Raw genomic sequence first — 12,209 nt, 5'->3', positions numbered from 1 at the left:
GTAGGAGCGTTCGTTACCACCTTCTATCTCAGAATATTCATCTATTTGACTGTCTCTACAACAGCAAAAACGACAACAACAACAACAACAACAAATGGAACGACATCTTGAATAACAAGACAAAAAACATCGATCGAAAAGACAGCCTACAAGAAGTGATAAACCATACTGTGAAGTAATACTAAATATAAGATTCATAAGGAAAAAATATACCGCTGGAGGAGAAAGTGTTGCTTGTCCCAGGAACCCTGCAAATGTTCCTATGCCAATTGACATATATCCTGCAACAAATCTAACCAAAAGCTTTCTCAACAAAGTAAAACTTTTCCATCCAAGTTTTTGCATGATAAAGAGAACAAAATGTTGTGCGTATTTTTATGATAAAAAATATCGTCTCAACTGAAAAAGATATAGCTAAGGAAAGGTAAAGAGTGTTAATTAAAGCTGTACTAGCAAGCTCGAAAGCAATTTTGCAAATATAGGCTTCATCAAAAGTTGATTCTATATCTCGTATGATTTGCTTTCTGAAGAGACTGTCCGACAACTTTGGTATGCTGGCATGATAATCTAACACATCTTTTGCATGAGTTATTACGTTTTTTCCAATTGGAATCCAGTTCCACAATTTTGGAGTAGAACACGTCTCATTCGTGCCATGATGATAAGCATAAAGAATTGTACCTTCAACAATTACATTGATGTAAGAATATCGTATAAGTGAACCTGCAGTTGCACTAATAAATGCCATGAAAAAGGCTACTTTCATTCCAACTTCTTTGAATTCACCCACTGTGACTGTACATAAATCAGCACATGATGAGTTCTGGTCAGCGTCATTGCTAAGCTGTTCTCCAATCATAATATAAGTAATCGCATGTTCGCAGTTGTTATGTCTAAAGTCGTAATCACGTTCACCTAATCGCTCACAAAGTCGCTCTTGTATTCTGTAAGGATCTAGAAAAGACGATTCGTATTTGACATAAAACAGTCCTGCTTCAAAATCAAAGGGGTCGCATGTTTCGCTCCGTTGTATTTCTTTCATTTCGATTCCAAAATTACTGGTATTTGTACATATTTCTCTCGATGAAGTATAGTGGCCAACTATTACTTTAACGCTGTTTTCTCCCCTTTCCAAAATATCCATCAACATAAAGTGATGGTTATAACTGCAACACGGTTTCGATCTCCGTACTTTCAAATGTGCAAATCTCTGAATGGTGCCATCTTCAATTCGGTTATAGAACTCCGTTAAATCTGAAATTGTGTCTTCCTGAAATTATATGAATTTTATAGTTCTTAAAAAAAATTGAGACAGATTTATTCCATATGGTCAAAAAATAAAAGCACCATCTTTTAAGCCTTATGCAACCGAGGCGTTTTTTATATTTACTTTTAATCAGGAGAACTTTGTATTAAAAAAGGAGGAGCGAAAGGTACCAAAGGGACATTCCAACTCACAGTCGAAAATTAACTGACGACACCATGGTTAAAAAAATAAAGAATAGTACACTAAACACAACACACAACATAGAAAACTAAAAATAGAGCAACACAAATTCTTAAAAAAAAACCTTGAGATTAACTCAGGTGCTCTGGAAGAATAAGAAGATCAGTATTGCTAATGTTGTCATGACAAGAATGTTTCGGTAAGTCACACTCGGGGGAAAAGGACTGTATTTACGACAACTTCCTTGAAAGCAACAACCCCTCTATCAAGATATTAAAGCAGAGTTCCTTAACCAAAGTATCTATGACAATTATTTTGTTACTTCAGTTACTATAAAAAAAAATGTAATATACTGGGGTGATATATGGTAGAAAAGCAAATGACAAATAAGAGGGAAAACGTATGTCTTTCTTTTTTTTTAAACAATCATATGTCAAATTACTTTATGTCGAATCACGAAAAAAAGTATTTTAACAGGAAAATGCTTAATAACTCTTTTAGAATATATTATAAAGGAGTGTCGAAAGATACCAGAGGGAGAGTCAAACTCATAGATCGAAAATAAACTCTGACAACGCCATGGCTAAAAAACAAAAAGTCAAACAGACAAATAATAGTACACGAGACTCAACATGGAAAAAGACCAAGCAACACGAACCCCACCAAAAACTAGGGGTGATCTAAGGTGCCCAGGAAGGGTGAACAGATCCTGCTCTATATGTTGCACCCGTCGTGCTGCTCATGTTATTCCAATCCCGGTAAAAAGTATAATTCCAAATGTAACATTCGTGGTGAAAATATAATGTTTTTTTGTTATTCGTCTCTTAAAAATAATTGTTACAATAACAGCATAACCATACGACTGTCACCCAAATACTTGCACTATTAGTGTGCTGGTGAACTTCATAATGCATAGGGATAAAGGTTATCTGTATATTGAAAAAAAATTGTAAGATACGATTATGCAGTTTGTTACAAGGTAATAAATACAAATTCTTCCTCTATAAATTCTCATAATCTAAGTTTCAAGTGTTTTGATATGACGTTAATTTTTCCTTCTTTTTTAAAGTTGTATAGACTCATAAGTATTTTATCAAAATCTCCTGTTAAAACTTTATGTATTTATTTATCAAGTCTATGTATCAACTGTTTTTTTGAAAATTACTATGCTTAGTTTGAAAAATGACGCAGATCCAAGAAACAATTACGACAGACACTAAAACACCATACTTAAAAAGTTAAAGTTTTTTTCTAAGCTCCCTGAAGTTTGTGATGAACTGCACCAAGCATTAAAAGCTACATATCTAAAGGTATGACATTACGTCATACTTTGTTTATTCATATCGGTTAAAATGACAATAGGATTTGACGGTATCTCAATAAGATAATAGATGCCAAAAAACTCAACAATACAGAATACATTGTCAATAATAATTCAACAAGAAATATATTTGAACGTGTTAAAATTTCAAAATTTAATGTTTGAATACATAGTATATGCATGTAACGGCTTATTGTGAGAACAGTTTGACTACATTAACTTGGAGCATAAAAGTCGCTCGAAATCTGTATTTGTGTTGCATTTTTTTTAATTTGTTAGACTACATGATTTTTTAATCAATCATAGACATAACATACACTCTGTGTTTTTGTGTTGGATTTTTTAGCAAATAAAATGTATAGCTGATACTTTTATGTCTCGTTCACACGTAACTTTAATTCGAATTAAATTCGAATCGAATGCGAATCGATTTCGCTAATCGCGTTCTCACACTCTTCTTTTTTAAATTCGAATTGATTCAAATTGGCTAATTGAATTAAATAATTCGCATTAGAAATACGTTTTTGTTAATCCGAATTAAAAAAGTTATACACCTGTTAACAAAGCAGATTTTAGTAATCTTAGTAAATTTGTTAAAAATAAATTACATAAACATGAAAAGTTTTCTATACCACCAGTGAATATGAATGAGCTATTTAATGAATTAGCAAGACTTGATATAAATAAAACATCATAAGACTAAGTGCCCCTTTAATTGCATAACCTCTCACATATATATTCAACAGAAAGATAGATACTGACGAATGCTAAGGTAACACCAGTTTTCAACGATGGTGACAAGCTTTTAGCAACAAATTACAGACCTATATCTGTTCTTCCAACTTTATCAAAATTAATAGAAAGACATGTTTCTAACAAAATGTACAAATATTTATCTAAACTTAAACTTTTACACCCTACACAATCTGGAATCAATCTGGTTTTAGGCCGCAGCAATCTTGTAAAACTGCACTTATCAATATCATTGACAATTGGTTGCAAGAAATGAATGATGGCAATTCAAATCTAGCAATTTTATTAGATTTTGAAAAGCTTTTGATTTGGTAGATCATGATATTCTTTGTTTAAAGCTTGAAATTTATAGATTTAGTGAGGCTACTGTGGGGCCAAAAAAGGATCATACTGAACCTTCTCCTTTTTAGATATAAATGCAAGGAAAACATATTACAATGGGTATATTCTTCCCTTAATTGACTACTGCTGTATTATTTGGGGTGAATGTAAAAATGAAGGGAAAACAAGAATTTCAAAACTCCAAAAAAAGGAGGACAATAGAATAAAATACCACAAATATTTATTCTATATAAATGTCTGCGTATGAAAGCACCAATGTACCTAGTTCAAAAGTTTAAACTGAAATCAGATAATCATTCTTACTCCTTAAGAGGTGTCACTCAAGGTAATCTGATAGTTCCTAAGCTTAAAGCTGAACTATCTAAGAAATCCTTTGCTTATTCTGGATCAGTATTATGGAATGGACTTCCACACAAAATGTGTAAAGCTCAAAACACTTTTACTTTTAAGCAAAATATCAAGAAGTACCTAACACAATCTTAATAAGAAATGTTTGCTACAATGTATTTCTATATTTTTTATTTTCATTTGGTTTTTTTACTACATGTATACTTTTAAAACAGCTTGATATCTTATGTTAATAACAATACATTGAAGTACATGACTGTAAATTAACTATGTGTAAATATCTGTTTTGATTGTATTGTAATTTGTATGCGAGGTCCTCAGGGAAGATTTTGTTTATTGTAACTAGCTGAGTTTACCCTCTTTAAATAAAGAATTTATTATTAGGTCTTTCCACCTTTCCGTGGAAAGACCTATAGGTTTTGTTCTGATTATTATTTTCTTTTCTTCCGCCTAATTTATTTCTTGCGTAGTATTGATGTTTCAAAAGATGTCGCTTAGACATTTGGAATATGATATCGTATAGTTTATACGCTTTAAAAATTCACAATTGCGTAACAAAATACTTCATGTTGTAATAGTTATCTCCCCAAACACTGTTTTTCTTGTGGCCACTACTCCTTCGCAACCGTTAACGATTACGACAAATTTATTTGACCAAATTGCTCGTTACATTTTCAGGATTCGGATATTCATATGGACCGAAGCTTTACGGAGACGCCATATGAGAGTTATTCCCCCTTTTCAATTCAATTAAGTGATATGCATTTCTAAATGGGAAACCATAAGTGATAAAGACATAGGGTCTTTAGATTTAAGGTCCTTGGTCCAAAAAAATAAAAATGAGGTCAAGGTCAAAGGTCAAGGTCATATTCTAAATTTTGATTTTGGCTTATTTTCATTTATTTTCCAATACAGTATGACATATTGACAAATATTTTTTCATAAATTGTTAGTTGCTACATGTCCTTACTTGTATATTTTGGTTGAAAGGGTGTGCAGACAATAAATGGGAGTTTTTGCCTATCTTACATTTAGAATTACGCGTAAAGTGATATTACTCATTAACCTAACATATTAAAGACCTAGGGTCTTTTGGTTAAGGTCCTTGGTTTCTGACCTTGAAATTGAGGTCAAGGTCATAGGTTAATATGACGTTCTAGATTTTGACCTTTGCTTTCAATTCATATAAATACATCATAAAGCCATAGGAAATAACATTTTAAACTGATTTTTTATATTCCAATATCAAAATAGATCTTTACTAGTGGAATGACCTACAATTGTTCTCTGAACAATTGGTTTTTAATTATTATTATAATCATTATTTTAAATTACTTTTTAGGCGACAAATTATATTATTATACTATCAAAATGTCAAGGTTTTGGAAGATTTCATTACTGTCATATGCCTGTATCAATTCATAAAAGTTGTGGTTTTGATTTTTTAACAAAACATCAATCTTGTATAAGATGCGTTGAACAATTAAGTATGAAATATAAATGATGTGATCCCACCAAAGCTTGAACAATGGACCAACGCCTATTTCTGATATTTACATAAATCTTCATTTATTTCAGTTCTTATACATTCTTGGCTTTTAAATAATCGGCTTTGAGCTTTCCGGATGAAGGTTATATTGACGCATTGAATCTATAAGCTTAAGGCACGAACACTTGTAAATTTGATTTTAAGTATCAACACTATGAATAACAGATATATATTTTTGCAGTCAAAGCTACTTTAAAAGCGCACAAACTGTCAAAATGATGTACACTGATTTGACTCACATTCTCATATTTGATTTATAACATACTAAAACACATATCCAAATTACAATTAGTCTGCAATAAGCAGTGAACAATTCATATACTAGATAATATATTCATCAGAATTTCGTGTGTTTTTTAGTCCAGATGTCATCTTATTTATTATCGAGATGACATCCGAAAAACTGACGACGATCACATAATACGATATAAAAGAAACATAACTATAAATAGAAAGCGACCTCGTGACATAAGATTTTCGTAAGTCTCTTTGATTTCTTGTCAATTATCGGTTTTACCTGCAAGAGAATGAGTTTTTGTTGATAGAGCCAGTCAATCATATGATTTCCATTTGTTTCTATTTCAAAGTTGTATTCTTTTCTTTTTAACAATTGAACTCGAATTATTCATACTTTATCAAACTCTAACTTACATGTTAAATTGAAAATCACATGAATTCGGAATTAATGAGGTCAAATTATTCACTTGCAAAGTTTCTTTGCTTATTTTGAAAAAAATTCAAACATACTTGCTGCTAAAATGATTTTTTATTTCTCTATTTCACTTTCATTCATGATTGAAAATAACAAATATGATTTTTTTTATATCTTATAGCTAGTGTCCCTTTAAAAAAATATACTAATAATATGTATTTGTAATTTATGTTCCAGTTGTTGAGAAATCAGACACAGTTTGCAAATTGTTAGAGGACATTTTAAGTAGCACAACTTTAAAGCTTCCTAATTTCAGATAATACATGTAATTGTGTTTCTTAAAATCCACTTACTAGAATTGGGAATATTTTTTTTTTTATTTTCTTTATAAAACGTTTATCTGTTTTAATCATTGCTTTCACAGTAATAATTTATTAAGGAACTCTGAAAACTGCATAGATGACAACAAAATACGTGTACAGAGAGTCTATATTTACATAATATAAAATGTATTTTGGGGGTAAAATAATTTTAAGTGAAAAGGGTTAACTAGTTACAACCTTAATCTACTCCAATCGATAAGAAAATGATGACACCTGGTAAAAGTTTTTAAAATCCATTTTATTATTTCAAACAAATCTCCAATCATTATAGTCAATTTACCATCTTACATTCTTTTTTCTTATGTAAATAGGAGTCTGAGTTCATATAGATACTACGCCTTGTATTACACACGACAATCAAAGAAGCTGCAGCAATTAATTTCACAACCAGGTGAATTGATAGTGTTCTCACCATTAACTGTTCTGATTGGGACCCATGAATATATCCTCATAAACTACTCCAAATAATAGTCACATTAACCTTGCAATAATGTTTAAGTTGCCTACCCATTTTTTTCTTTAAAACAAACCTATAAACAACTGTTCAAATAAACTCGATATACAAGAAGGCTATTAAACCAAGAGTTAGTTGTAAAAAAGATGAAATCATCCTTTCGAAAATCTGATGAACGCCAACAAAAGAGCTAAACCATTACGAAGTATCTGTTTCCAAGATAACGACGTATATCTTCCCGATATATCTAATGGTTGACTGCAAGTCCTCGAGGATATCGCTAGCCAAGTAGCCAGTACTTTGGTATTGGTATGAAAATACGAATATTGCTTTGATTGAAACTTACTGTTAAAAAGATGAAAAAATCATTTTAAATTACTTCCAATATTTTTTTTTTTTTTTGGTTTCACTTTATGTCCTTTTGATTTATTAGCTATTCAATGTTTGTATAAAATACTGTACTTTCTATGATACTTTTACTTGCATTATTAGTTCTAGTTGGAACAGTGATTTCTATGACCTGTTCAAACGTACCAGACCGTACCACGAAATCGTTTTGGTAACCTCCTTCCATTATACGAACTACACGCAAGAAAGTTAAAACAATGCACATTAATATACAGTTTATGAAAAACTAACACTGATTATTTCGATGACCATTGCTGTTGATATCAAATCTTGATAATGTTTTTCAGTTTACTCAATGGCGCTTATCAAAATTAATATGATTTCGTCGCTATAGCATATGATTGCGATAACGTTTTTAACCGTATTTTTGTGACAAAAATGTCGATTAGTGATTTGGGGATGCTCAGCGGGCGGGCGGGCGGCTCAATCAAATGTTTCTGTGCATTTACTCATGAACCGTTCAACCAAAGCTTTTGAAATTTTAATATGTTGTTACTGACAACTAAATGAAGGTCAAGTTCAATAATGGCGATTTTGACTTTTACCGTTCAGGAGTTATGGTTCTTGAAAGATTGAAAAATGGTGTTTCCAGTCGTGTCCGTCCATTTTCTCATGAACAATTCAACCAAAGCTTTTCAAATTTTAATATGTTGTTACTGATGACAAAATAGAGGTCTAGTTCAATAATGATGATTTTGACTTTAACCGTTCAGTAGTTATGGTTCTTGAAAGATCGTAAAATGGCGTTTCCAGTCGTGTCCGTGCATTTACGCATGAACTGTTCTACCAAAGCTTGCCAAATTTTAATATGATGTTACTGATGACAAAATAGAGGTCAAGTTCAATAATGACGATTTTGACTTTTACCGTTCAGGAGTTATGGTTCTTGAAAGATTGAAAAATGGTGTTTCCAGTCGTGTCCGTGCATTTTCTCATGAACCATCTAACCAAAGCATTTCAAATTTTAATATGATGTTACTGATGACAAAATAGAGGTCAAGTTAAATAATTAAGAAATAATTCCTTCGTGTCATGCTCTATGCTCATTTTAACATGAGTAGGCATTATATTTGTCGATATTTTACACTGAGCGTTAGCGAGGTGTAAAATGTGGTCAAATATAATGCCTACCCATGTTAAAATGAGCATAGAGCATGACACGAAGGAATTATTTCGATTCTAATAGGACAAAAAAAGTATTTTCATAGGTCGAAGCGTACGAAAATACCGTAAAAATGTTGGCTTTTCCCATTCCCTCCCCGATGAGTCTGTGCATTACATTTCATTTTTGATAAGTTTAAAAACTACGAGCAGGGTAAATATATGTTGTTTTATAAAAAATATATAATAAAAGTTTATGCTAGCTGCTTAAATGTATACATTTTTAAAGGATAACGATGGAAATAACGTTTATATACACAGTAAGTTCGTGCGCATGTGTCAAACAAGTTTGTTATGCTCATTAGAACACGGCTTTGTTTACAAAGCGTAATAAGGACGTCATATTAGAATGACGATTTTGACTTTTACCGTTCAGGAGTTATGGTTCTTGAATGATCGTAAAATTGTGTTTCACGTTGTTGCATTTACTCACGAACCATTCAATCTAATCTTTTCAAATTTTAATATGTTGATACTGATGACAAAATAGAGGTCAAATTTGATATTGACGATTTTCACTTTCACCAATCATCAGTAATGGTTCTTGTGATATTGCCAGGACACAAATAAATGCTAATAAATCCGGTTTGCTGTCGTTGTGACAGCCTCTTGTCTTTCATTCTATTCTGACGTTTACTTTACATCTTTTTTTTAGAATATCCACCAATTATTTGTATGGTTAATAGCAATTCGTAAAAGGTTTAATATTTTATCAAGATCTTTTTTAAAGCGAAATGAAGGAAAATTAATTTACAATGTATTTCATGTTGCAATATTTTTTTACAATGCGAATGATTATCATGTATAAAAGAAATATGAAACTTACCTCGTTCTCCTATTTTTTTAATTTTTTTTTCGTTATTAGTTATGGAATGCACTTGTAACCGTTTTACTATCTTGATAAAAGTGATTCAAATACCTGTGTTGTCATCGTCAGTAATGTACACCAACTTCCCTTGTGCGTATCAGTTTCGGCATTTGTGTTTATATGAAATTTTAAAAAGTCCTATGCTATATTTTAACATGATTGTGAACATTTCCAGGCGTAAAACTGTTGTATATCTTTTTCATTTTTTCTTGATAACTACGGTATTTAAAAAAAGGTACAAAGAGTATATTCAAAAAAATACTGAACTAAGAAGAAAATTCAAATACGTGTATAGAAGGTGTCCAAAAACTGTTGATATTGATAACAGTAGAAATAACCAAGTATAATATATCACGAATTACAACAATAAAACTACAGCAAAAGCAATATAGATCCTGTATTAAGACAACGATGTGTGAAAACTCAGGAGATACGATTAACTGTTACACTAGAAACAAACATCGGAATGCCAATTGCAAACTAAAAAGAAACTTATGCATTTAGGGGAAAGGAAGAGCATTACTTTTGAAGCCAAGTTCATATTTTTTTAGCTGATTATTATTGAAAACTTCTAGACACATAATATAAGACTATTTAACATTGATGCGCAATAACAATTCGTGTTCTGCACTGTACTACTCATGTTATTATGTTTGATAGTTTCGGTGCTAAGCTGTTGACTCGAACAGCTTATCGAATTAGACTATTTACCGGATTTGTAATCACATAAGCAACACGACGGGTGCCGCATGTGGAGCAGGATCTGCTTACCCTTCCGGAGCACCTGAGATCACCCCTAGTTTTTGGTGGGGTTCGTGTTGTTTATTCTTTAGTTTTCTATGTTGTGTCATGTGTACTATTGTTTTTCTGTTTGTCTTTTTCATTTTTAGCCATGGCGTTGTCAGTTTGTTTTAGATTTATGAGTTTTACTGTCCCTTTGGTATCTTTCGTCCCTCTTTTATGATTTTGAGATGTAATATAACTGCAATGTTCTAGGTATTAATGTAATGTGTAATTGATTTTCATATGATAGATCATATTGTTATTATTAAAAGGTGTAGTGTTCTGGGGTTCTATAACTATATATGAAAGCCTAATGTTCTATAAATGTTCTTTATTTCCATACAATACATACTTCCCAGGGGAAGGTAGAAAGCTGAAATTAATAAAATGATCCTATTACAATATGTCTTAGTATAATAAACTAAAATACACAAATTAGGTAACTATCAGGTATAAAGTACACATGCACTAACAGTATATGAAAACACACACCTAAATCAATCAATCAGTCAAAAGCTCACACATCGGAATCCTAGTTAAACACTTGCAAAGTGTCCTATAAAACCTGTGCCTATAAATATGTTACATGCTTATATATGCATGCCTAAACCATGACTACAAACTAGCATATAAGCATTCCTAAGGTGTAAATATACATAACCAACAATTCCTAGTGTGTAAGTTTGCCTATCACTACATGTAAGAAAAGATAATGGTTGGTAACCTAGACAGAGAATTTTACTTTTGTGTGTGTAATAAAATAAACGCAAAACACCTAAAAACATATATATATTTCTATGGAGGTAAGTATTAAAGATACTTTTATCTAGGTTTACAAAGTGTGTATTGCCTGGACCAAGTTAGAAATTCAGTTCGTATGAACCAAAAAATAGAACCCTTATTTACGGGTTGAAAACACAAAAATGTATACCTTGCACTATTTGTGCATACTTCTAAATACATAATAAAAATATAATCAGGCAGGGAAATAAACTTACTCTGTGGGGGACTTCTATTATTCTAATTTTGTTTTGATTAAACTGAAAACGTGTTCTATGGCTGAATTTTGAGAGCTATTATGGAAAGGGGATGGGAACTACCCTAAAATGCGTTTACTCTAAACCTGTACAAAGAAGGATAACTCTATACCAAAAAAGTGAAACACCACATTCCCTGCCTGATTTTGACATAACAAAATCACTACATTTAAAAAGAAACAAACAAATTCAAACCAGAATTTCTACAATTGTCTGATAATAAATGATTTCAACATCCTTATAATTGTTCTTTCATTCACAAACTGATTCTAATCAGAAAATAAGTACACAAGTGTAGAAATCGGACGAATGTAAGTTGTTGGTTCGCCATTCTTGATGACACGTACTAATGCTTTACGAACCAAACCATCTGAACTCGGATAAACTTCAATTATAGTTCCTGTTAACCACTGATTCCTATGCATAGTATCATCAATCATGAGCACAATATCATCCTTACATAGATTGCGGCTTTCAACTTCCCACTTTTTCCTGAGTTGAAGATTGTGTAAGTATTCTGATTTCCACCTTTTCCAAAACTGATTGGCTAATACTTGCACTTGTTTCCATTGAGCTTTATAAGTATCTTTAAGTGATAAATCTGGAATATATTCCGTATCATTGTCTGTTTTGTGAGTGAGAAGGACATTTGGCGATAACACATGAGGTGACTCTGGATCACTAGATACTACAGTTATTGGTC

The sequence above is a fragment of the Mytilus trossulus genome, chromosome 10 (assembly GCF_036588685.1).
Source record: "Mytilus trossulus isolate FHL-02 chromosome 10, PNRI_Mtr1.1.1.hap1, whole genome shotgun sequence".
Lineage (NCBI taxonomy): Eukaryota > Metazoa > Mollusca > Bivalvia > Mytilida > Mytilidae > Mytilus > Mytilus trossulus.
The sequence above is the reverse complement of the archived record's forward strand: the minus strand, read 5'-3'. Positions refer to the sequence as shown.